The 26,514-nt window shown below is 43.7% G+C and overlaps 1 protein-coding gene across 2 annotated transcripts in view; it reads left to right on the forward strand.

Moving 5' to 3' along the window:
* The first annotated feature begins 4,235 nt into the window (after positions 1 to 4,235).
* PRDM10 (PR/SET domain 10) overlaps positions 4,236 to 26,514 on the forward strand; it is an 87,867-nt gene continuing 65,588 nt past the window's right edge. For both annotated transcript variants that reach the window (XM_081240450.1, XM_081240451.1), the window contains exon 1: positions 4,236 to 4,325. The gene's annotated coding sequence lies outside the window, so the exon portion shown is untranslated. The remainder of the gene's footprint in view (positions 4,326 to 26,514) is intronic.

Here is a 26,514-nt window from a genome sequence, read left to right on the forward strand (position 1 = left end):
GTTTAATTTTTGACAGTTTGATTAATATGTGTCTTGGTGTATTTCTCCTTGGATTTATTCTGTATGGGACTCTCTGTGCCTCCTGGACTTGATTAACTATTTCCTTTCCCATATTGGGGAAGTTTTCAACTATAATCTCTTCAAATATTTTCTCAGTCCCTTTCTTTTTCTCTTCTTCTTCTGGAACCCCTATAATTCGAATGTTGGTGCGTTTAATGTTGTCCCAGCGGTCTCTGAGACTGTCCTCTGTTCTTTTCATTCTTTTTTCTTTATTTTGCTCTGCATCAGTTATTTCCACTATTTTATCTTCCACCTCACTTATCCGTTCTTCTGCCTCAGTTATTCTGCTATTGATCCCATCTAGAGTATTTTTTATTTCATGTATTGTGTTTTTAATCGATGCTTGATTCATCTTTAGTTCTTCTAGGTCCTTGTTAACTGTTTCTTGCATGTTGTCTATTCTATTTCCAAGATTATGGATCATGGAAATAGAATCTTGGATCAGCTTTACTATCATTATTCTGAATTCTTTTTCAGGTAGACTGCCTATTACCTCTTCATTTGTTAGGTCTGGTAGGTGTTTATCTTGCTCCTTCACCTGCTGTGTGTTTTTCTGCCTTCTCATTTTGCTTATGTTACTGTGTTTGGGGTCTCCTTTTTGCCGGCTGCAACGGACTTTGGTTTTAACCTCTGTAGAGTCCTCACTCTGTTGCCAGCTCTGTGGTGCATTAAAAAAAAAAGTGTTTTATGGAAAGCATGTACAGCATTTTAATTGTTTTTATTGGCCTATCTTATCTGCTATACTATTGGTAACAGATATCACTCTTCACCTCTCACTCTTTCTTCAGGCAATTCTTAAGTTTCCTAACCCTCCCCTGAAGCTGCTATTGACAAATAACCAGGTAATTCCCTCTCCATCTTTCCAGGCCCACAGGTTATCTGCCTTTATCTTTCTTTACCTCTCAGCATCATTAGCTGCAGCTGATGACTGCAGCCTTCTTCAAGCACTCTCTTCCCTTGGCTTCTCAGACACCACCCTCCTCTGTTCTCCTGTTTTACTGGCCTTCATGGTCTCTTTGATTGGTTGCTCTCCTGTCTCTCAGCTCTAAACTCAGCAGCTCCCAAGAGCTTAATCCTGGACCCTCTTGTCTTCTCTATAAACACTCTCTCCTTCATCTCATCCTCATTAGATGATCTCATCTAATTAGACTTCATGTAATACTATGTATTGAAATACAATTCAGGGACTTCCCTGGTGGTGCAGCGGTTAAGAATCCGCCTGCCAATGCAGGGGACACAGGTTCGAGCCCTGGTCCGGGAAGATCCCACATGCCACGGAGCAACTAAGCCCGTGAGTCACAACTACTGAGGCTGCACTCTAGAGCCCACGAGCCACAACTACTGAACGCACATGCCCCAACTACTGCAGCTGTGTGCCTAGAGCCTGTGCTCTGCAACAAAGAGTAGCCCCCGCTTGCTGCAAATAGAGTAAGCCCATGCACAGCAACGAAGATCCAACACAGTCAAAAAATAAACAAATAAATTTATTTTTAAAAAAAGAAATACAGTTTATAGGGGGGAGGGATACATTGGGAGATTGGGAGATTTATATATACACTACTGTATATAAAATAGATAACTAATAGGAACCTAGTGTTATAGCACAGGGAACTCTACTCAATATTCTGTAATGACGTATATGGGAATCGAATCTAAAAGAGTGGATATATGTATATGTATAACTGAGTCACTTTGCTGTACACCTGAAACTAACACAACATTGTAAATCAACTATGCTCCAATAAAAAGAAAAAAAAAGAAATACAATGTATAATCTGATGAATTCTAAAATTGTATTGCCACCCAGATCTCTCCTTGAATTCCAACTGCTTCTGCAGTATGTCCAACTGTATTTCTAAAAGATATTTCAAAATTGACATGACTATAATAGAACTCTTAATTTTCTTCTTAATTTTTATTTAAATTGCCAGCATTCTCCTCCCCTTTGCATTTTTCTGCTTTATTTTCTTCATAGCACTTATCATTACCTGAAATCATCTCATTTATTTATGTTTTCTTCTGTTGCCTCCACTAGAACTTAAGCTCCACGAGAGCAGGGGCTTTTTTTTGTTTTGGTTCCCCATTCCATCCTCATTGTTTAGAACAGTGACTGGTAGACAGTACATATTCAGTACTTGTATACTGAAGGGAGAGAATTCTACTGTATGCAAATTTAATAATTAATTGAAACATTTATATAAAAGGCAGATTACTGAGGCTCATTCCAAACCTTCTGAATAACAAAATCTCTGGGGTGGTGTCTACCTGTAACATTTGTGCACTCTAAAGTTTTAGGTCTAGGGAATTCCCTGGTGGTCCAGTGGTTAGGACTCTGCGCTTTCAGCCCTTTCACTCCAGGGGACACACGGGTTCAATCCCTGGTGGGGGAACTAAGATCCTGCATAGCTGCATGGCCAATAAAGCTTCAGACAATTTCTCCAAGTCCATGAGGCCAACTTGGGCCCTCCAGTCCAGACAGCCCCATTCCTCATGGCAATTCCCCCTTTTGTGTTCCTTGCGGTCATTTCTGGTCAAACTTCAGTTGTGATGATCCCAATCCTTCAGAGAGGATGTAATAATGTTAAATCTCAAAACGGGGGAAATTCTCTCTAGGGGCCGTGGACCTGTCCACTTCTGGCATTGTTTGTCTACTCACAGCACCAAAAGAGAACATTCCAGTGACTCTCTTAATCAATATCATCTTTCCTAAGGCATCTGACTTTCATGTGTCTTTATATCCAGGTAAGAGTTAATAGCATCTCTCACTATAAATGTTAAGGTCTGCCTCATCAGATCCCAAATGTGCTTTCTTTTCAATTAAATTCAGCAAGTGTTTACTGACAGCCTGCACAGGAGTCTATGGAGGAACAAGACATGGGTTAGTCATCAAGTTGCTTATAAGGTAGTCAACAGTCCTGAAATTCTAAAAACAATGTTTTCCCAAAATTTCCCAGATTGTTTCCAGTTTTAAAAATAAACAGTAAATAGGATATTGTTGAATGCATTTTACATCCTCCGCTCGCCCACCGCCCCGTGTTTTCTATTCTTAGGTCTTTTGCTTAGTGGTACTTTCTTGGTTAGCCAATAGTTCAGCAATTTTGTATATTTTATCATCATTGATACTTCTACACGTTTAAGATCTAGTGTGCTAAGTATTTTACACGTAAATCCCACTTAATCTTCAAAATAACGTAGCAAGTTAGATGTCATGGACAGGATTACGGCTTCCTGAAGGTCCAAAGGCTCAAGGTCTCTTCAAGCTCTAGTTGCCATTCGTATTAGGGGTGGGGAACTGCAGCTGGCATCTTGCTGCAAAGCCCGAGCTCATTTCTCTGCAACTGGGCTGCTTTGCGAAGGCAATTTTAAGGGATGGTACGATGTGGAAGCCTGAGGTTAAGAAAAGAGTGAGTTAAGCCCTTGGTTAACCAGGGTTGAATAACATCTTCATGTTTGTGAAAATCACTTCCTTTCAGCATGGTAAAGGGGAGAGGAGAGACGCAGCGCCGCACTCCGGGCTTCTGCCGGGCTGAGGTCAGACGCCGGGGCCGGCTCCGAGGCGCAGGGCTTCCGCGCGTGGCGTGGGCTCGGCTGGGCGCTCCGCAAGCCGGCCCGCTGCCGGGGCCCGAGCCGCCTCCAAGCCCGCGCGCCCTCTGCCCGCCGCGTCCCGGGGCGCAGCTCTCAGGACGCGGGCCGTCTGGGGGCGTGCAGCACCCGACGAGCAGCTCCTCCTCCCAACCTTGGGCAGCAAGGCTGGAAGACTCCCCACCTGGACCGCCGCCGCCCGTCCCTCCGAGCGGTCTTGACCCTGAAACCGACGAGTCGGCTTCTCTGATTGGCTTAGAGCACAAACGTAGGCTAGCGGTGCCTGAGACCCGCTCTTTGATTGGACTTTAAACGAACAGCAGAGCACGAAATAAAGAGGCCTTCCGTCATTGGGCCACTGTGTGAATCTCCTTTTAGCTTCTCCGCTGACTGAATAAGCGTCTCGGGATCTTCGTCATGAGTCTTAAATCTGGGCCTGTCAGTTCGCCCCAGCGTTACTCCTCTCTAGGCGAGGCATGGAGTTTACAGAGTTCAACCAATCACATAACGCCGAGATCAGGTTGCCAGGCAGGTTATGCTAATGAGGCCCCGCCTTTTATGCAGCTCCCACTCTGCGGCGGGAAGAACCACCTGGAGGTGGCGGGGGGGTTTGATTTCCATCACCCCTAGGGAGAGAGGATCGGGGACCCGCTGATCTTCCAGCTCCCCTCACCCAACATCGTGTAAGTACCTAAAGGATTAAGGGAACCGGATAAGCCAGCGTCCAGAGTACCCCATCGACTGGGAGGGTGTTTCGTCTTTGCTTAGTCCCACCCAAAATGGCGCCAAGCTCTTTCCGCGTCTCAGAGCCCGGCCGGGGCCAACCGACCGCGGACCCGGGTTGGGGGGGGACTTGATGGTGGTGGTGGGGGAGAAATCCCGGCGGCACCGCCCGATGGTACAGTCCAGTCGGGGCTGGGACGAGGCACCTCACTCGGGGTGGGGGGTCAAACCATCTGCACCTTCCAAGGGGAAAGGGGCAAAAACCCTAAAGGAGCCCCTCCTGGCGCTGCGTTCAGCCATGGCTCCGGCGCCTCTTCGCCTTGCCTTCCCTGCGCGCAGCCTCCCCCCTGCGACCCCCGAGCGGCTCGCACGCTCCGCCGGCCGCGCGCACCTCTCCTCCCCTGCCCGCGTTGGTTGGGCCGGGACGGCAGTTGGGCGCCCTGCGCGCTCCTGCGGCGGCGGTTGGGCGGCCGCTCGGGGTGCGGCGGGCCGTCTTGGCCGGCGGGCGCGGGGGCGGCGGCTGGGCCCGGAGCTCGGGGACGGCGGGCTCCGTGGACTAGGCGCCCTGCTTTGTCTTGGGAGGCCGCGCCACCGTCCTGCCATTGATTGCTGGTTCTCCGTTCCTTACGCACAAGTTGGCGTCCCGGGACCCCGCGAGGCCCCGCTCGGGGGGCGTGGGGGTGGCCTGTTTGGGTCAGTCGTGGTGCATGGTGTCCGCCGTGGGCAGGGCGCAGGCCGAGGTCCACTTGCGCTCTGGGTCGAGTGCAGAGGCGCGAGCCCGAGGCCTTTGGGGAGCGGGTTGGTGGTGCGCGGTCGCTAGCCGAGGGTCAGCTTTCCTTAAGCACTTTAGCCCGTGACCAAGTATTAGGTCCTCCACTAAATAAAGTGTACGCAGCGCTTTGGAATAGTGCGTGCGTACGTGCTCAGCCTTGCTTGGCGGATTGGTTGGGTTTCGATCCATTTTCAATCTATGTGTAGGTCTAAGCACAAAGCGGGCTGGTTTGGGGTCTGCAGTCGAGGGTTCGGTGTGTGAGGAGTCCCACCCAGCGCGGCCCTGTGCCATCTGCGTCGAAGCCCGTTCATATCTTGCCCGGCTAATCGTCCCCAAAAGTTCTTTAAACCCAAAAGCACTTAACGTTCATTAAAAACAAAATCACTCGTGACGCTCTGCGGCCTCTGCTTCAGACCCGCTCCTTTGTTTCTCCCTCCACCTTTTGCTGGAAGCTCTTTGAGGGCAGGAAGGCACGTTGCGTGTTTTTGGTATCCTTCCATCCACTCCATCCCCAGCACCGCAGCAGCTTGAGGAACCGTACTTTACATGATGCTCTAGAATTGAAAAAGCAAAATTAAAAAAAAAAAAAGAAAAATTGGGGCAAAGCCATGCTTCAAGCAGTGCTGATGCAATCTGATATGTTTACAAAGTAACTTCTGGGTTTATTTTTAAATGAAGTGAAATTGACAAAGTGAGCCGTTTTAAAGAGAACAATTTAGTAATAGATGCGTATTTAAAAATTTTGGAGCGAGACTTTTTTCCCACCTGTGGCTCTTCCTCATTTTATTCCTTGAGCACCCACTCTTGGCTCCGCTCTTTCGTTTTGCAAGGGCGCTAAACCGCTGTCTTTTTCTAAATAAGCCATTTTTAGTTTTCTAGTGTTTTGCGGCATGCTCCACCACACGTTAGTGTACTGTATATGTGAATATAATACTGTATAGTGTACTGTATATGTGAATATAATCGTCCATGTATTACAGATAAGGCAAAGCCCACGTCTTCAAGGGCCCTCAGTGCTTTTTAATAAGAGATTCTGATGGTATAAGGGATAGTGTATCAATCCAGTGTAATCCTAAATTGGTTGGCACCGCCTCAATTGCCACTTGTCTGAATTTATTTTTTTCTTCTAGTTTTAACAGTAGTACATGATCACTGTAGAAGACATAGAAAATATAGAACAGTATAAAAAGTAAAAATTAGCTGAAGTACAATTACCAGAGATAATTTCTACTGATATTTTGGTATGCTTCAAATCTTTGTGTGCATATAAACATTTTTACAAACTTGGCACATGATATGTGGTTTTCACATCTAGGTTTTTTGTTTTTTTGTTTTTTTAATGTAAATAGGTACCCAATGACGTCACTGATGATTTTCCATTTTCAGTAGTTTTCCCCATTACTTGAAGGGGGCATCATGAAATCCTCTGAACTAAAGGAATTATGAAATTTGATTCACTGTTTTTCACAAGCAGAATTGATTGATTACTGTTTAAATTTATCATAGGTAACCTAATGGGATAGGTTTCTGAGTAACAAGCAGAACTGTTCCAAGAGTTGAGAAATACTGAACTGTAATTTTGGTTTCCTTAATAATTTTACATTTTAAGCACTGGTGAACACATGGTAACTGCATAATTTCATTTGGTGCAAATGATAAACTGTTAAACACCCTGTCATTGCAATGTTGGAATTGTTTAGCCAGAGTTTGTTTTAAAATAGAATGCTGGGCTTCCCTGGTGGCGCAGTGGTTGAGAGTCCGCCTGCCGATGCAGGGGACATGGGTTCGTGCCCCGGTCTGGGAGGATCCCACATGCCGTGGAGCGGCTGGGCCCATGAGCCATGGCCGCTGAGCCTGCACGTCCAGAGCCTGTGCTCCGCAACGGGAGAGGCCACAACAGTGAGAGGCCCGCGTACCGCAAAAAAAAAAAAAAAAAAAAAGAATGCTGATGTACTTTGACCTATTGCCACTAAAACATACAGTCTTCCCCCACCCACCCCTGTCCCAGAGAGTGTAGACACACCCTGCCCAGCCTTTTGTGTGGTTTTCACAAGCAGAATTTATTGGTTAAACAATAAATTTATTGCTTACATTTATCATAGGTGCTTTAATAGATTAGCAAATGAGCATTTGGTCTCGTGTCTAGAAGGGGCCGGCGAGTTAAGAAAAAGGAAGTGTTCTACTATAACCAAATCTTTGCAGAATGGTCCCACTGGATTCTCCAGGGGTACTGGGTAGGGGCAGGAAGGTGAGGCGGGAGCTTTTTCTGACTCTATTATATTGGTCATTCTCTGTTGAAGCCTTCCTCTCCCTCTCTGGCCTTATACTGTTTACATGAATTACTGCTAAAGGGTGTCTGGCCTCCTTCCTTTTTTTATTCTCAAAGTTATAAGCCTAGTTCAGGACTTATGTGGACGTGGTGCTTTTCCAGTTTACTTCCTTGCAGCCCTACTGTGACACTGATATTTTACTATTAGTACTGAAACATTATTTCCACTCCCTTTCCAAAGTCCGTCAGTAGCTTTGGGCTTCCCGTTGCCTAGACCTGTGTAGATTTTAAATGTTCAGGTTGTGGAAAGCAGCTGAAAGTAGGTTCTTTTTGGATAACTTTGAAATATTTTAAAGAATTGGGGTTGAGGAAACGGAGAGGGAGGTGGGAGGCTATAGATTATACCAAGTCACAATTATAGCAAGACTAGTTAAAAATGTGGTGAAGACACTCATTATAAAATTATAAAATCAGGGGGCTTCCCTGGTGGCACAGTGGCTGAGAGCCCACCTGCAGATGCAGGGGACACGGGTTCGTGCCCCGGTCCGGGAAGATCCCACATGCTGCGGAGCGGCTGGGCCCATGAACCATGGCCGCTGAGCCTGCGCGTCTGGAGCCTGTGCTCCGCAACGGGAGAGGCCACAGCAGTGAGAGGCCCGCGTACCGCAAAAAAAAAAAAAAAAAAAAAAAAAAAAAAAAAAAATATATATATATATATATATATATATATATATATATATATATATATATATAAAATCAGTAATGTGCAACGCTTTAAGAACTCCAAACATACAGATTGCTATTGGGAAAATAGTCTATTATTGTTTGTTATCCACTTCTTAGTTGAACTCATTTATTTCAGCATCAGAACATTGGAGCTAAATGCTCGCTTTTTTTACCCACATCCTTCACTCTCACGGTCTGGCTCTCATGGTCTGGCCTGTTTCCTGCTGTCCCTCAGATCTGTGCTGTCCGGTATGGTTACCAGTAGCCACATATGGCAGTGAAGCACTTGAAATATGGCTAGTGCTGTGAGTGTGAAATGCATGCCAGATTTTGAGATTTGGTATGAAAAAAATGAAATATTTCAATATCTAAAATATTGATTACACGTTGAAATGATATGTCGCATATCCCATGTTAAATAAAATCCATTACTGCAATTAATTTTGCCTGTTTCTACTTTTAACAAATGTGGCTGCTAGAAGATTTAAAATTATGTATATGGGTTGCATGCGTGGCTTGCCTGATTTGTTCACTGAACAGCCGCCTTAGGCTTAGTCTCATGGGCGGGAGTGCTCCCAAGTGGCAGTAAGTCATCATACAGTGTATTATCTCTTTGTTTCTATAGTTTCAGCCAGTAGACACTGCTTATACGTAGATGTGTCTGATTTCTTTTAGTGCTTATGATGGCTCTCACAGAAGCATTATTATTCTTTTGAAGAATACGTTAATCTCAAAACCATTTTCAGGTAATTGAGTTAACTGTTACTGAATAAATATATTCAATTAATCATTTGAACTTAAAATAATGAAATGACATCTGTTAAGCACATAATCCATTAAAAAAAAGTTGAGCTAAGCATAATCAGCTGAATTTTCCCCAGCTTGGTCTGCCACTTACTGATTTTTACAATGTACTGTTTTTTCAGAGATTTAAGAAATATTTCTGGGAGAAACTTGAAATTGAAAAAATCAAGCTCATAATTTTTTTTTCCTCCTGTGATTAAAAAAAAGGCCACAATAGTTTGCTTCTAAGTGTGGAACACTTTGGACCAGCTCATGGGACAACTATCCTTTTAAGCACAAAGAATCATAACATACAGATAAAATCATATTCTTTTTATACCTATATTTGAAAACTGACCGTTTTGCCCTTACGTACCTTTGTGGATGTGTTTCTTTTTACTACCCTATATGGGGGTTTGATATGGTGTCAAATTTAACAGCATGGGCTCTGGGGGCAAAGGAACCTAGATTTAGAGCTCAGCTTTATTGGCTGGCTGTGATCTTGGGCCCATTAGTTAACTTCTGTGAGCCTTAGTTTCTTTATCAAATTATTAATCTAGTTTCTTAATTATTAATGGGGATAATAATAGTACCAGCCTCAAAGACCCCACGTGAGAATGCCTGTTATCACTGTCCACAGTGGTATAGATGGCTCAATAACTGTTTACTGATTTTGGATATTCTGCTTCAGCCAAACTAGTCTTCTCACTGTCCCTGCAATTCTGGGGTTTTCCTTCATGTTTTCACACCTTCATTTCTCAAATGGAAGGTTTGTTCCTTTCTGCCTACTTCTCCCTCCTTGCCCAGTTCTGCCCACCAAAACCCCATCCATCCTTCTAGAGCGGTGGTCAGTAAACTTTTTTTGGTAAAGAACCAGATAATAGGGACTTCCTGGTGGTCCAGTGGTTAAGACTCAGCACTCCCAATGCAGGGGGCACGGGTTTGATCCCTGGTCAGGGAACTAAGATCCCGCATGCTGCACTTCAAGCCCCCCCCAATAAAAACCCCCCAAAACAAAAAACAAACAAACCAAAAAACCAGACAGTAAACATTTTCAGCTTTGTGGGCCAGATGGTCCCTGAAGCAACTACTCTCCGCCCCTGGTGTGAAAGCATGGCCATGTTCCAATTAAACTTTATTTATGGACCCTGAAATTTGAAGTAATATAATTTCCATGTGTCACAAAATATTCTTCTTTTGTCTTTTCAACCATTTAAAAATGTAAAACCATTCTTAGTTCACAGGCCATACAAACAGGTGTCGGTCTGCCCTGCCCTGGAGCCAGGTGAAAGCCGAGTGGGGGAGGGAGGTGGAACATCTTACCTGAAAGGGATCCCTCTTGTCTCTGAATGCCCTACAGGATTTTTGTACGGCTTTGTAATAATTGTAACATTTATCGAGTGCTTAATTAGTATCGCATAGCAACTGTTTGTGCTTATTTCTTGCTTCCTAAACATATTGTACATTCCTAGAAGCTTTGGATATTTTTTAGTCCCCTCATACAGAATGCAGTACAAAAGTGCCTTTTACTTACTGGGCTCTAAAATGTTAGGAGGAATAAAGGAGTGAATACAATTAACATAAGACATTAAAGTGAGCTCTGGAATTTTCCTCCCTTTTCTTCAAAATTCTTATTTTTGGATGCAAATCTCACCATTTTGTTGGCATTGGTTGAAGATTTTGAGGCCAATCCGTTAGGGGTTATTTTCAGTCTTGCCACAAACCATGATTATAGGCACCCTTATTATCATGTTCTTCTGATAGAGGAAAACTATAATCCTTTGACTAATTATTGCTTTGTGTTTGACTGACTTTTAAGTGTCCTTTCTAAGACCCCTGTTTACATTTAATTCTTACTGTGCGACAGTGACAGAACGGTGTTGTAACTACTTTACAAATGAGAAGAAGGAGGCAGTTTAGTGAATGATGTGGGTGGCGGGAGCAGGGTGTCTGGTTCCTCGGTCCCAGGCAGTGGTATGTATATTTATGAGATTTCAGCCTCTTACTCATCGTTTATTCATCTTCTCTTTTATTCTTTTTCTCTTGAAGTTGATGAATTGAAAGTATTCTGGGGAATTCCCTGGCGGTCCAGTGGTTAGGACTCGGTGCTCTCACTGCCGAGGGCCTGGGTTCGATCCTTGATCGGGGAGCTAAGATCCCTCAAGCCGTGCAGCATGGCCAAAAAAAAAAAAAAAAGTATTCTGGATTTCCAGTACTTCATAATTTGATAAATATAAGGACTAATAGATGTTTAGGACTTGTTTATGTGACACACAAGTTTTCTCAAGTATGTTAAACCCTCTGAAGTGAGATATGACATAACCATAAAACAATAATTCTAGAATTAAAACTAAATTATGGAGCAGGAATTGTGCTTTTTTTTTTAAAAATTAATTTATTTATGGCTGTGTTGGGCCTTCGTTGCTGTGCACAGGCTTCTCATTGCGGTGGCTTCTGTTGTTGCGGAGCATGGGCTCTAGGCGCGCGGGCTTCAGTAGCTGTGGCTCAAAGGCTCTAGGGCACACGCTCAGTAGTTGTGGTGCACGGGCTTAGTTGCTCCGTGGCATGTGGGATCTTCCTGGACCAGGGCTCAAACCCGTGTCTCCTACATTGGCAGGCGGATTCTTAACCACTGCGCCACCAGGGAAGCCCAGTAATTGTGCTTTGATGAACTTTGTTTCATTTAAAAATTTTAAGAAAGTTGATATTCATATTTATATATACTTTTCCCAAACCTTAGGAATCTCATCAAAAAATTATATCTTTTTATACATCATTTAAAAATCATATCTTTTTTTCTGATTTGTGGTTTTTCAACAGTTATAAACTGTAGGAGAAATATTTTAATTCTAACAAAATATGTATAAGACCTTTACAGAAAAAATTCTGAAACTTTATTGAGTGACTCCAAATAAACTCTAAATAAATGGAGTGACACTGGTTTGAGGATTGGAAGATTTAATATTGTAAGGCATTGAGTCTTTGGAAACTGACTTACGGATTTAATGTAATCCCAGCAAATTGAAAAAAACTAGACAAGCTGATGAAATTTTGCCAAGGCCCAAGAAAAGGCAAGACACTCTTGAAAAAGAAAAAGAAGTTGGAAACACTTCTGTTCCAGAGATCAAGAGCTAAATAATTAAGACAGTGTGATCCTGGCACCGGGTTAGAGCAGTAGACCAACTGAACACCCCAAGGAGTCCGGAAATAGTCTCACACACATTCAGACACTTGATTTATGACCCAGGAAGCATGGCAAATAAAAGGCCAAACAGGACTTCCCTGGTGGCGCAGTGGTTGAGAATCTGCCTGCTAATGCAGGGGACACGGGTTCGAGCCCTGTCTGGGAGGATCCCACATGCCGCGGAGCAACTAGGCCCGTGAGCCACAACTACTGAGCCTGCGCGTCTGGAGCCTGTGCTCCACAACAAGAGGGGCCACAATAGTGAGAAGCCCGCGCACTGCGATGAAGAGTGGCTCCCGCTTGTCACAACTAGAGAAAGCCCTCGCACAGAAACGAAGACCCAACACAGCAAAAATAAATAAATAAATAAATAAACTCCTACCCCCAACATCTTAAAAAAAAAAAGAAAAAAAAAAGTCCAAACAGTACAAATTTTAGAAGTTGACATAGGGGAATATGTTCATGACCTCAGTCTCGAAAAGGGTTTTTTTTTAAAGATTTTTTATTTAAGATGCTACCTGCACTAACAGAAAAATGGGCAAAAGTCTAGAACAGGCACTTAAGAAAAGGAGAAATTCAGATGTCTAATAAACATATGAGAAGGTGTTCAACCTTGTTAATAATCAAGCAAGTGCAAATTACAACCACAGTGCCATGTTCCTTTGAGCCTAAATTCAAGTTGGCAAACGTGTACCTGACTTAAACGTCGGCAATACCAAGTCCCAAAGTTTTTGAGCAATAGAACAGTCATACATGGCTGGTAGGAATAGAAACTGGTATGACTACTTAGGAAAACCATTTGGCATTACCTAGAAAGTCAAAGACAAGCAGACACCAAAGCCCAGCGACTCCACTGTGAGAGAAGTTGATACACATGAGAGAACCAGGAAGAATATTTGGGGTCATTAATTTTCCTGATATGAGTTGATTCAGTTAATATTTGAGGGCTGTTATGTTCTATACACAGGTAGCTTTATTTTGGCACAAGGGTAAATAAATTATATGTTTTTCCCTCTCTGCTGGGTATTTTTAATAATATCTAGTGTGTTCTTCATTTCCTAAAACAATGCTGGGCACAGACTAGGCATATAATAAATACTGTTGTGTTTTAAAAGATTATCATTTCAATTTTTATAGTGGGTACCCTTCACTATAGCTTTGTAGTTACCTTAGCTTTGGCTATGGACTAATTTGCTCAATGACATCTGTTTGCGGGTTTGGTAAATTACAAGCTCCCCTGGTTCCTTTGAGATCCGGCTTAGCCTACTGATTGCATCATCTGGTGGGAGTCCAAGGAGACAGCACAGTAGGGCCATGCTTGGGTTCTGGCAGCTTTGCTGGGAGGAAAGCTGTGCAGCAGAGAAGGGAAAAGATGTCTAAGCTCTGTAGTGAAAGGGATCTGGGTTCAAATCCCACTCATCAGCGCTATGGCCTTGGACAAGTAATAATGTTTGGTTGCTGGGAGGATGAAGTGAAATTGAGTATTTAATAAGCCACAATGCCTGGCTTATGATGGGAACTCAGTAAACGGCAGTAACCATAATTATTACTATGCCAGTAGTTGTTTGCTTAAGTAACATTGAATTTCCACGGTATGTGTTTTCAATCAGTTGAACTATGAATATGCTGATTTTTAAAATAAAGAGCTGCATCTGTTAGGGGATTCTAATTTTGTGGTCTTGGACTTCCGTGGTGGTGCAGTGGTTAAGAATCCACCTGCCAATGCAGGGGACATGGGTTTGATCCCTGGTCCGGGAAGATCCCACATGCCGCGGAGCAGCTAAGCCCATGTGCCACAACTACTGAGCCTGGGCTCTAGAACCCGCGAGGCACAAGTACTGAGCCTGTGTGCCACAACTGTTGAAGCCCACACGCCTAGAGCCTGTGCTCCACAACAAGAGAAGCCACTGCATTGAGAAGCCCGCGCACCGCAAAGAAGAGCAGCCCCCGCTCGCCGCAACTAGAGAAAGCCCGCGCGCAGCAACAAAGACCCAACACAGCCCAAAATAAATAAATAAACAAACAAAAAACCCTGATTTTGTGGTCTTAACTCATTTGACGTGTAACCTATATCTGAAGGAAGTGGTCTGGTAAGTGTTTGCAAAGCGTAGATACGGCTGAGCTTTCTAAACAGGAATGGGATGTCTCTCTTTATGGGAGAAAGTGCTAATCACATAGTTCTAAAATTCTATCCGTTTAAAGTTGAAATACACATGTTATCTAGTGAAATACATTAGTTGTGAGAACCCTTGCCTACAGTTAAGACATATTTATTCCCCAATGAATTGTTTAGCAATGAAAACGTATTAAATTGTCTTTTACTTGGAAAGAAGACTTTTCTGGATAAGACACCTTCATGATCTAATACTTAGCATCATGAGTTAAATAGTTACTAACATTTGGAATACACTCTATACCACTGTAGTATACTGTAACAAACATCCCACTCTATCTTAACAGTGAGCCTGAGTTAGGTAAATCAGGTGTTATTATTCCAGTTGTCAAGATAAAGAACTTTTACTTGTCTCACATCCAGTATTTTCCCACTATTCTGTACTGAGAAAACACTGTAAGAAACGTCCTGGCTTGTAGAAGACCCCTCTGAATACCAGGCCAGTGGTGGATGCTGGCCTTTTATAGTAGTTTTATTAAGATGGAGGAGGTTGAAATTAGATTATAATGTTAATTATATGCCATTAATATAGAGTTTTTATGAAGGCAGTAACTGCCTCACTATGTCATCTGTGTGGGCTCACCATCTTGTTAATTAAATGCTTATTTTTGACCATTCTGTGTTTCATATTTAACTTTGCAAACAAGTTGAGGTTGAGGAATGAGAATTTGAAAATGAACAGAAGATGAGGCCCATATTACCTGTTCACAGGGGGACTGAATTGGATACAAAGGGAATTACTTCAAACCAGTGTCACTTTGCTTCTTAGTCCTGGGGCAGAGCCATGGTCCCGTCTGTTTGAACAAAAGCCTGTGCCTATTTCAGGAGTTGAGGTAGAGTGAACGAGTAGTTACACTGTCTTCTCTTGTATTATATCCAAAATGTTAAATTATGAAAATTGTGCCCTAGAATAATTTCTTCTAAGCAATTTTAATATTCTTTTTTTTCCAGTTAAAACATTTTAAAGCGCTTGAATTTATTGAGGAAACAGCTTAGGATTTGAGATTATGCCTCTTAACATTATCTAGTATTTTATCTGAACCTGGATTTGTGATTGTCGAGTCAAGGTTACCACCCAGAACCCTCTGTAAGAAAGGCTTTCAGGGCCCCAGAAGACCCACCTGCAAGTCTCCTATTTAGTTACTGCAATTGCTCATTCAACAAAGAGCTTGCGATATGTGGACCAGATAGCTTTCTGTGTACAGGTGCGCCTGGGCCAGAGATTGTATTTGCATCCTTGCCAGTTCTCTTGCGAATAAATGCTACTGTTGAGAAAGGGAGCTGGATGGATTGTGCTCAGAGCTATGTCATCCATTATCCGTAGTCAGAAAACACGGATGCTCAATATTATTCGATGAGTCATTTGTATTCATCTTTCAGTCTTCGGATGTTCCCCATTAATCCATATTTGCATACAAAGCTTATTTCCAATATTCCTGGTAAGTGCACGGAATGGATTTGCTTGTTATCACGTGGTGAAGGGAAGCTGGAAAATCAAATGTGCGTGAGAGTATCTGGTTGGCAAGGAAGACCACCTGACCTAACAACCACACAGCCTTTTCCGAATTCTAAGACATTCACACCACAAACATATGAGAGAAGCTGGTAAGTTGCATATTTTGAAGAAAGGTGTAAGGATTCTTGCTAAATTTTTGCTTAGTAACAAAAAAGAATCTCTTTTTTAGAAGGTGACTTTGAACACTAAAGGTCTATGAATAACTATTAATATCATGAAGTTGGAATAAGAATTCAGAGCTCTAATCTTTGCCCAGTGCTTCCTGAAGGCAGTTCTTGGCCTCAGTATAATCCATCCTTCATGTTACTTCTAGAATGATTTTCCAAAAGGTGTTATTGCCATGATAAAATATTTTTCTTCCCTTGCTGTGCAAGATTTAGCCAGATCTGGTTGACTTCAGAATCATCTGGAGAGGTTTATGAACAAAGCTTCCTGCTCTTCCCCTCTACCTTTGCAATTGAGAGAATCCAGAATTTCAGGGGTGAGACTCTGGAATTTGTCTTTTTGCCTAGGTCCTTAGGTGAATCTGATAAAACCAGTTTATAAACTTAGGGAATTGTAATTCTTCAACTTGAAGTCTTTTGTAGGTCCATCCTAACTATGGTTTGAGGCTTTTCTCTCTTATAGTCCCTGAGCATATCCTCAACTTCTCTTGCTCTGGAACTTTCTCAAGCTGTTCTCATCAGAAATGCCCTTATGTTTGTCCAGTAGCAAGTATTATTCTCTCTCTTTCTCTCTGTATCTATCTCCCAATATAGAAAGGTTCTTGATGTTTATTGCCAAATTGCTTCCTAGAAGGTTTGCATTGATTTAAATGCCCATCTTTTTTTCTTAAAAAAAACCCAACAGCTTAATTGAGATATAATTCACGTACCATACAATTCACTCACATAAAGCGTACAATTCAGTGGCTTTAGCCTATTCACGGTTATACAACTATCAGCACAATCAATTTTAAAATATTTTCATAACTCCAAAAGGAACTCCACCTCTTAGCCATCACCCCTTAATTCTTCATTTCATCCCAATCCCTGGGCAGCCACTTATCCACTTTCTATCTCTGTTAATTTGTCTTTTCTGCATATTTCATATAAATGGAATCATTCAATGTATGGTCCTTTGTGACCAGCTTCTTTCACTTAACAAAGTTTTAAAGGTTCATTCTTACTGTAGCATGTATCCGTATTTCATTTCATTTCTTTTTTTTTTTTTTGCTGAGTAATATTCCATTATATGAATGTACCATATTTTATCTCTCTGTTCATCAGGTGATGAATGTTTAGGTTGTTTCCACTTTATGGCTATTATGAATAATGCTGCTATGAATGTTCATGTCCAAGTTTTTATGTGGACATAAGTTTTTATTTCCCTTGGGTTTATTATACCTTGGTGACAAATCTCTGGGTCATTTGGTAACTCTACGTTTAGCCTTTAGAAATTGCCAGACTGTTTTCCATAGTGGCTGCAGCATTCTACATTCTTACCCCGCAGTATATGAGGGTTCCAGTTTTTCTGCTTACTCACCAACACTTGCTATTATCTGTTGCTATCTCAGAATTTTGAATGAAATTGAGATTAAAGTATACTACAAAAATGAGCATAATAGAAATTAGGATATCATTAAAAAAGGCAACTTTGTGTAGTTAGTGGGCATAAAAGATCTTGCCAGTGTTAAAGATATAGATTAATATTTTGCTGAAGTTGAGGGTACATAAGCTATGTTCAACTATAATTCTGAAGCTCCATATACTATAGATTTTCTTAGTCGGAAAACCTTTCCTGTTAGTGGAGAGTTTACAGTCTGTATGATTTGAATTTCAAGAATGTTCCACTTACACAACAGCAGGTGAAGAGCCAGAGGTGCTTAACCCTAGGAGTGAACGTGCATTGTTAAGGTGTATTAATAATTAGTATCAGTAACTGGGACAACCACAGCCATGAACGTCTGCTAGTGTTTCCCAAGTGCCAGGTATGGTGTTTTGTTTCATGGATTTCATGGTTTCACATTATTATTTCATAGTTCGACCTTAGCAAGTGGATCTCTCATTGTTGTTCCTGTTCTATAGATGAGGGAGTTAAGGCTTGGGAAGTGAGGTGACTTGTCTCTGGTCATGTAGTGAGTGGATGGTGGCTGAAGAGCGTGAACCCAGACCATCTGACTCTGGAGCTCTGTTCATGCCGCCATGCTAGAGATGGGGGAAGGGGACGTGGGGTGGGAGTAGGCTAGCGGAAGGTCCTGGTAAGGCACCAGGAATTGTGTAAGGACTGACCACGGCTCTCCATGAGGAAGGACTGTCCAGGTGTGATTTCCGACAGCTCTGATGGTCACCCCTGAACCTCTGTCCATCCTGTTAACTAAAGCAGGTTGGAGGCCCAGGGGAGGGGAGAGATGTACATTCTAGTTCCCAAACTGCCCTACCACCAGCCTTGGCTGTGCCACCTTGAGCCTGGGTTTATCCACTGTGAGGTTGGCTCCTCTTAATATCTGACCTACTGTGACAGTGCTGTCACGGGCATGACACAGGTCATGCCTACAGAAACTTCAGAAATTCTACAGTCAGATGTCAAGGTCTATTCCTTTGGTTGTAATAAGTGGACTTCTCAGAGAATTTCTTTTAATACCATATTTGGCCCAGTGTACTCTGTGTTTATAAGGACTGATTTTGATTTGGGAAGCAGCTGAGTTCCATGTACCTTTGCAGTCTTACAGCTGGCGTGAGTTCAATTTCCCTCAGAATATTTGGATTTGCTAGTTTATGGTACTAGATAATGTCTTGAGGAAGTTGCTTTTTCCCCCTCCATGGTTTTTTTCTTTCCAGCTCATTAAAGTTCAGTTATAAACATTGATATCCTACATATACTTAATTTCTTAACTGTGGAAGTAGTTGTGCACCATCATTTTAACGCTGACACATTTTTTTGTTTATGGGAATTCATCCTAAGAGTGTTTTTGTTAAGAAAGCGGTTCCCTCCTAAGGCAGGAGACTGGACCATGCGTTCATTCCAGAAGCATTTGATGACCCTCTGCTGTCGGCCGGGTTCCAGGTGCTGAGGGCCCTGCGTTGTCCCATTGGATGAGGGCACTCTCGTGCAGCTGCGTTCCCCCGTGGCGGGTGGCAGGGGACACAGACTCTGCACAAAATGCATGCATCACTTAATTGATGGTACATGCTTTGCAGAGTGTGAAAGGAGAACAACGTGGGGACAGGGAGCAGGAAAGGCCTCCTGAGGAGGTAACACGGACCCTGAAATCTGAATAGGGAGGAGGAGGTGGCCATCTGAAGTGCTGGCCAGGGCATCCAGATGGAGCCACTGCAAAAGCCCTGAAGACTGGCCTGAGCCCTGGGAGCATGTAAAGCTAGAAGGAGGAGAGGTCTGCCAGCGCAGCCTTTAGAGGTCGGCCAGCAAGCGAGCTTGTGAAGGAGGTGCCATAGGGGTGGGAGGGAACCAGGACAGTTTAGTGTTAGGAGGTGGAGACAAGAGCCTAAGGAGGGTGTGAATGTTCTGGAGGTCAAGTGAGCTGGGAACCTGGAGGGAGCCTGGGGTTTGGCTGTAGACTTTTAAAAGGTGCAGCCTCGCAGTGGGGCAGGGTGGTGTGTTGGCAAGGGTGGAAGCCCAACTGGGGAGGGAATGTGGGGCGAGGAAGTGGAGGTGGGCTCGACAGCTGTTTATTGTGTGTGAGAACAGCAGAGAGAAGTAGGTGAGCAGGAAGGTGGGCCCAAGGGAAAGTTTTTTTTTTACTGTAAACATTTTATTGAAGTATAACACATTGAGAAAAGTGCACAGTAAAGATAGGAGATACTGTGCACATTTGCTGATGTGAGTGTTCCAGTAGGGAGGGAGCAGTGATGCTGCAGAGGAGTGGGTGTGGGGAAGCAGGCCGAGCGGTGCAGCCCCTGAGGGGACCAGATGGACAGGCTGCCCAGCAGCCCAGGTGGAGAGCCCTGGGCTTGGGTCAGACTGGGGACGTTTCCTCCATTGCAGTGTATGAAGAAGGAATATTCAATTTCAAAGTTGGAAGAATCACATTTTAATAACAACACAATATTTTGAGATACTGCCTATATTCCGAAGCTTTCTCATTGCTTTTCTGCTCCTTGATAAAGCAATGACCTATTTAGTGATTCTGGGTGTATCTTGATTATACTTTGTCATATCAAATGTGTCATATGACAGTTTTTTCTTACCAGGGGCTACCATTACTGGTGTCCACAAGTTCTCAGATTTTGATAAACACAGTCACAAGGTCAAAGGGGAAATGTTTTCACAGTCTCATACCCCTGGGATTGCCCTCAGTTTCCTACCAAGGCAGCCAGTTCTGAATGGTCAGACCCAGGAGAGAGGGGATGCTTATTGAACCGTGCCTGGATTTCTGCACCTGCTTTTGCCCTTGGAGCATTTTCTGATTCCCAGGAGGCTGGGAAGCTGGTTGGAAAGGGCTAAGGGACAAGAGAAGCAGGTAGTGCTTTAGGCTACTTTGTGGGGCTGGAGAGATAAGACATTCCAGGTGAACGGCTGTGAAGGCTATCAGAACAGAGGGGCCAGGGTCCCAGAGGCCAGGAGGCAGCCTGAAGCCCGGCTCTGGTTTTCCCCTCAAGCTATTTGTTGACTAGGCTGTGCTGGCCAGCAGGCCAACAAGTCATGCCAAAAGCAGCTGAATAGCAGAGTGGGATTTTGGTAGTTTCACTTTGCTGGGAAGAAAAAAATTGGAATTCCGGGCCCACCAAGGAGGAGGCTCCCTAGGAAACACCTACCTAGAAATTTCCGTTGCCACTCCCGGAAGGTCAAACCTAGGAGCAGACTGTGTCTTGTAGGCCTGCAGAAACTGCCGACCAGCCTGGAGTCAGCTTGGGGGGGTGGGGGGCCCTTTTGCCTCCTGCCGGAGGATGGGCAGAGGGTGGAGGCCGGTGGAGGCAGATGGCCTCTCCGAAAGGTGCCACAAGGCTTGCAGACGCTGGTGGCTTTCTGTTCCTTGATCCACATGCATTTACTTTGTGAACACCCTTCAGGTCAGACACTAATGATCTGTGTGCTTCTCTGTAGGCCGGTGATACACCGCGGTTTAAGGTTTCCACCTGAAATCTTGTAAGAGCAGAATGGAAGACTCCTGATAGGGTCCTCTTTGGAATTGCCTTCGCATTTTACCAGCCAACCAGCTATTCTCTGTAAAAAGGAAAAGGCAAACATCAAGGTCTATCATTCTTTAGAACTCCCACTGAGTGCTGGCTCCTTTTGAATTCTCAACGATATTAATGTAGAATTGTTAGGCTAAGACCCCCAGCATGTCCTTAGCCTAGGTTTTTCTTTTCTTTGAGTGAATGGTAAGAGTTCTTTTGAGTGACTTGATGGGGTTCGAATGCATTGCTGACAAACTCTCAAATGGGATGGGAGGATCAATCTTTGGTTTTTTTTGGTGCATAAAAAGTTCTTATCTGAACTAGGAAAATAAAGCCCGTGTTTCTTGGGTTGACACAAAGAAAGATTTGCTTGCATGCCTCTTTTGAGGCATGAAGAAAGGAGTGCCACAGCCCTGACTGGAAAAAATAACCTTCTTTCAAAGACGAGAACCCTTAGTTGATAGTCTCTGAAGCCCTTTGTGTGCATAAGAAAAGTAGGAGGAATCATTGCCTAATGTGGAGATTTCTGTGGGAGAAGTGGAAGGCAAAGGGACACAAACGGAGAGGCAGAGATGGCCAAGGTGACCGTTGCAGGCCTGTTTGACCTCATTCCTTGCTTGCTGTTGTCATCCTGTGTTTTCTACACTGTTTTTTAAAAAACCTTAGTTCAACTCTCTTCTGGTTACACAGTGTTGTCCTTGTTTATGGCCAGAAACAAATTAGGAAAAGTTACTTAGGATATATTCTACAATAGTTTTTATTTTAATTTAATTTAATTTAATTTATCTATTTTTATTTTTTGGCTGCACTGTGCGGCTTGCGGATCTTCGTTCCCTGACCAGGGATTGAACCCGGGCCCCGGCAGTGACAGTACCGAGTCCTAACCCCTGGACCGCCAGGGAGGTCCCTCTATAATAGTTTTTAGACTGTAACAGATAGTTCAGTCTCATAATATTAAAAGTGTAGCTTACGCCGACACTTATCTGCCATTCTCCCCTGCTCACGACCCAGTTTCTGAAGGTTTTTTCTGGAGTTTTTTCCCCAGTGGCATAAAATTTTCTCTGGAGTTTTTTTGCAGTCTTGTGCATTTCACTATTTGCTTCATTGCCAACATTTATAACAAATGTGAAATGTGAATGGCATCGGTAGAAATACCTGGAGGACCCCATTATGATCACTTCTTCATCCTTTATCTTTACCCTTAGACCTCTCTGCTTATACGGAAATATTCCAAATCCATAACTGCTTAATTAAGCACCCCTTTTTTATTTGGAACCTAGTCAAAAGTTTATTATTATAATTTTAACAATTTGTTGAAAGCCTTTCTGAAAGCCTTGTTCCCTGATTATTTTCTCAGAAGCTTTTAGTTCCTTTGGTGTACTTCCCTTCACTGGAATTGTGCTTATTTTATTTCCTCGTGGAATTAAAAAATGATATTTTAGTCCTACTACTCTGCCCTCACTTGTAGGTTTCCAGGAGCTCTTTAGCTGGGGCCATAGTAGCCCCTTAAGATGGAACTGGGCTCCGACAAACGGAGGGACCTCAGGCCGACCAGACCCAGGACTGTGGGTGAGTCATCACCCTGTCTGTGGTCACCTGGTCCTTTGTGAACTGTAGGCTGGTCCTGCGCTAGCCCTCCCCCGGCCCCCGGCTTGGGTGAAGCTCGAATAAACAGTGTCTGCTGGGGCGTGGGTCACCTTGCTGGGCAAGGAGAGGGTGTTGCTGATAGTTTTCACTTCTCATTTTCATTTTTTCTCAATGGAAATACTAATTTGTTGTGAATTTTTAAAATTGAGAAACTATGGGATGGATTATTTGGGCTTCCCCTTTTCAGCAAGAATGGGGAATTTGTGTTGAAATCTGTATACGTTTGTTATTTGTCCATTGTTACTTCCTCTACCAGTTCCTGTTCACCATTTAGAACCAAGTTCAGTTTTTTTCCCTTCTGAGTTCCAAAACTATTTCTTCCAGAAATCAATGAAATGTAAAATCTCAGCTTGCCATTCTACATGAGTGAACATTGTGGAAGCCTTTTTTTCCCACATTTAATTAATTAATTAATTAACTGAAGTATGGTTGATTTACAATGTTGTATTAGTTTCTGGTGTACAGCAAAGTGATCCAATCATGCATATATGTATGTAGACTTTTTCATATTTTTTCCATTATAGGTTATTATAAGATATTGAATATAGTTCCCTGTGCTATACAGTAGGACATTGTTTAGCCATTCTCTATATAATAGTTTGCATCTGCTAATCCCAAACTCCCACTCCATCCCTTTCCCATCCCCATCCCCCTTGGTAACCACAAGTCTGTTCTCTAGTCCATGAGTCTGTTTCTGTTTCGTAGATAAGTTCATTTGTGTCCTATTTTAGATTCCCCATATAACTGATATCATATGGTATTTGTCTTTCTCTGTCTGACTTTCTTCACTTAGTATGATCATCTCTAGGTCCATCCATGTTGCTGCAAATGGCATTATTTCAGTTCTTTTTTATGGCTGAGTAATATTCCATCGTCTATATGTACCACATCTTCTTGATCCATTCATCTGTCGATGGGCACTTAGATATAGTAGAAGCCCTTTATTTCCAGTCTGCTTGGTCTGATTTTATAGCTCTCATGTTTACTGTAGCACCTCAGTTGTGCGGTGGTGATCAGCTGTGCAGAGCAGAGCTCTCGTTGTGATTCTGTCCTGTTATGTCTTCTGAATCACAAGGATATGGGTTTAAACAACTTTGTCGGCTGTCGTGACATTGAATCAGCTGAAGGAGTCGATGAGTGATACTTCTCAGACTGGTGCTGGCACATGGTGGCACATCCTGTCCTGAGCTTGGCCTTTGAGTACTGTCTTCCCTCGGGCATGCCATGGCCACAGTGCTGAGCTGGATGATAGCTTCTGTAAAATGGAAGCTGCCCGAGACGAGTGGTTCCCAAAGTACCCTCCCCCGAAATGATAGTGTTCTAGAGCTAGACCAAGGTGTTTTTACATTTAAATAAAAATAAAGGATAGGGCTTCCCTGGTGGTGCAGTGGTTGGGAGTTCACCTGCTGATGCAGGGGACATGGGTTCGTGCCCCGGTCCGGGAAGATCCCACATGCCGCGGAGCAGCTGGGCCCGTGAGCCATGGCCGTTGAGCCTGCGGGTCCGGAGCCTGTGCTCCGTGGCGGGAGAGGCCACAGCAGTGAGAGGCGTGCGTACCGCAAAAAAATAAATAAATAAAGGATAGAATTTTCTTTATTTTGAGCTTCTGTCCCATGAAATTTCATTAACTCTTTGTTGCTATTACTGCCAATCACCTTAGCACTAGGAGGTGACAAATGAACAAGTAGCAAAAAAAGTTAGTGGAAAACTTGGGAATACCTAGTCTTGCTTAATCTGATAGTTTAAAAAAATTATAAAATGAGCTTGGATGTGATTTTTATATAGCTCATATAATGGAGCCATTTATGCCGGAATCTTAACACAGGTCAAGTAATCTTAGTTTATGGAACGAGAAGCAGGGTGGAATGGTGGCCACCACATGGGCTCAGTAGCCACATGCCTGGGCTTCTGGGCATCACAGCTCTGCCACATAATAGCTCTTACCAGCTCTGTTACCCTGGGCAAATCACTTAATCTCTCTCTTTCTCTGTCCCTCACCTATAAAGTAGAGACAATAATGTACCAGCTTCATGGGTTATTGTGAAGATTAAATGAATTAATACATGTAAAGTACTTAGAACATGCCTGGCACGTAGTAAGTGCTATACAAATGTTAGCTAATATTGTTTTGTGACATTAAAAATATGTATGTTAATATTTCATGGTGCTTGGCAAAGAACACTGTGGTCCTGTCTTGTGAACATATTTGAGAACTGTGGGCTTGGAATCTCTCTTCTAGTTCTGCAAGTCTATTATTCTGTGTCATAGAATTGGATTCCCCATAATCTGTCTTTTCCCTTTTTATAAGTTAGTGCTTTAATGAACGTGTTCTTCTTTTTTTTTCCCCTCTCTACATAGAGTGAAATCATTCTTACCAAGTGGAATCTAATCTTAAATATGACTTCAGAAGGTGTCCTTTCTGTTTCTTGACATAAAGGTGTTTTTGTATTGTGTACATTAGTTACAGTTGTTTTCTACTATTACACAGCTAATATCCTTCAGTTCTTTATTCTACGGTTGAGAACACTGAAGCTCAGAGAGAGTAAACCAATTGTCAAAAGCTAAGAGTGGCAGATCTGTGATTTTAAGCCAGGCTGTCTGAATCCCAAGCCTGCTCTCATTTAAGTACGGCAAATGCAAGTTGCGGTTCCAGTGGCTGCGTTCGTATTCCAGTGTAACTAACCTAAAGCAAGCTCAAGCAGCATTCCTTTAAATGGAGACGGATTTCTATGTGAGTATTCCTGAAGGATGCTCTTTTTATACTTGGGTCAGTAAAAGTCACCAGATAGCTGTACCTGTTCATTCCAAGAAAGGTGAAAGGTGAAGCAAACAAAAACAAGCAATTGCTTGTACATCAGGCCAGAGAGCCTCTGGGCCCAGCCATTGCCTGCTTGCCCCAGGAGAACCTTCCTGTCCGTGCACACTGCTGCCCTAGGCCTAAGGGGGAGGCGCTGGCTGGCCTCCTGGCCTTGGTGTCTGTTCCCCGCCCAGCCTTCTCACATGCCCTGAGGTCTCCCCACCGCTGGCCGCGCCGGGCTGACTGCTGAGTTTGTGCACGGCGGGGACAGTTGTTGCAGGCTGGGCAGCAGGAGCTCAGGGAGAGAACGAGAAGGAAATCTCCCTCCTCACCCCCGCTCTGCTGGCTGCTCCCCTTCTGTTCTGAGCTCCCCCACAGCTCCCTCCCTAGATTGCAAAGCCACCTCCTCCACTTTCTTTCTCACAGTTTTTATATTCATTTTACAAGTCTATCAGCCTCCCTCTAACTTCTTTCTATGGCGTGCGTCGTGTAGGATTTCAGGGAAGGAGTTAGCAGTCTCTGCTGGTTAGTTTGCCGTGAGCCAGAAAAGTTGATTTGCAAGTGCACTGTCTAGATGGGGGCACACTTCCTTCCATGTAAAGAATGATACATCTGGAAGGCCCCTCACCAGTGCAGAAACCTCTGCTGCATTCTTAGTGTTTCTGAGGTTCAACAATGTGCCATAATACTGGGGAATTTAACAACTATCTATAAAAACGTTTTAAAGTGAAATTGTATTTATAGTTCATCCTGTCATCCCGGGTGCACATCTACCTTTGAAGGTGCATCTGGGCCTCTTCTTCCACCTCTACGTGCAGGTGATGAAACGGGAGCTTCTCGACTCCAAGTCCTGAGTGGTTCTGGAGAATTGGCTTCTTTCAGCCCAAAAGGGCCGGTGATGGTGGGAACCAGGCTGGTGGATGGTGATACGGCTGTGGGGTGGGAACCAGGAGGAGGGCAGGCGATGTGGAGGCTGGGTCACTGGGCCACTCCATCGTCCGGCTCCGGGCCAGCCTTACTAGTGCAGCGGCTGGAAAGGCAGGCGCTTCTCTTTCCTTCTTTCTCCCGCTCACGTTTCCTCACTGTCCTTTTTACCACGCAGGCGTCCCCGGTGGGCTGGGAAGCCAGCCGCCCATCCCTCCCACTAGACTGTGAGCTCCGTGGG

Source organism: Mesoplodon bidens (assembly GCF_964165515.1).
Source record: "Mesoplodon bidens genome assembly, chromosome: 7".
NCBI classification, from domain to species: Eukaryota; Metazoa; Chordata; class Mammalia; order Artiodactyla; family Ziphiidae; genus Mesoplodon; species Mesoplodon bidens.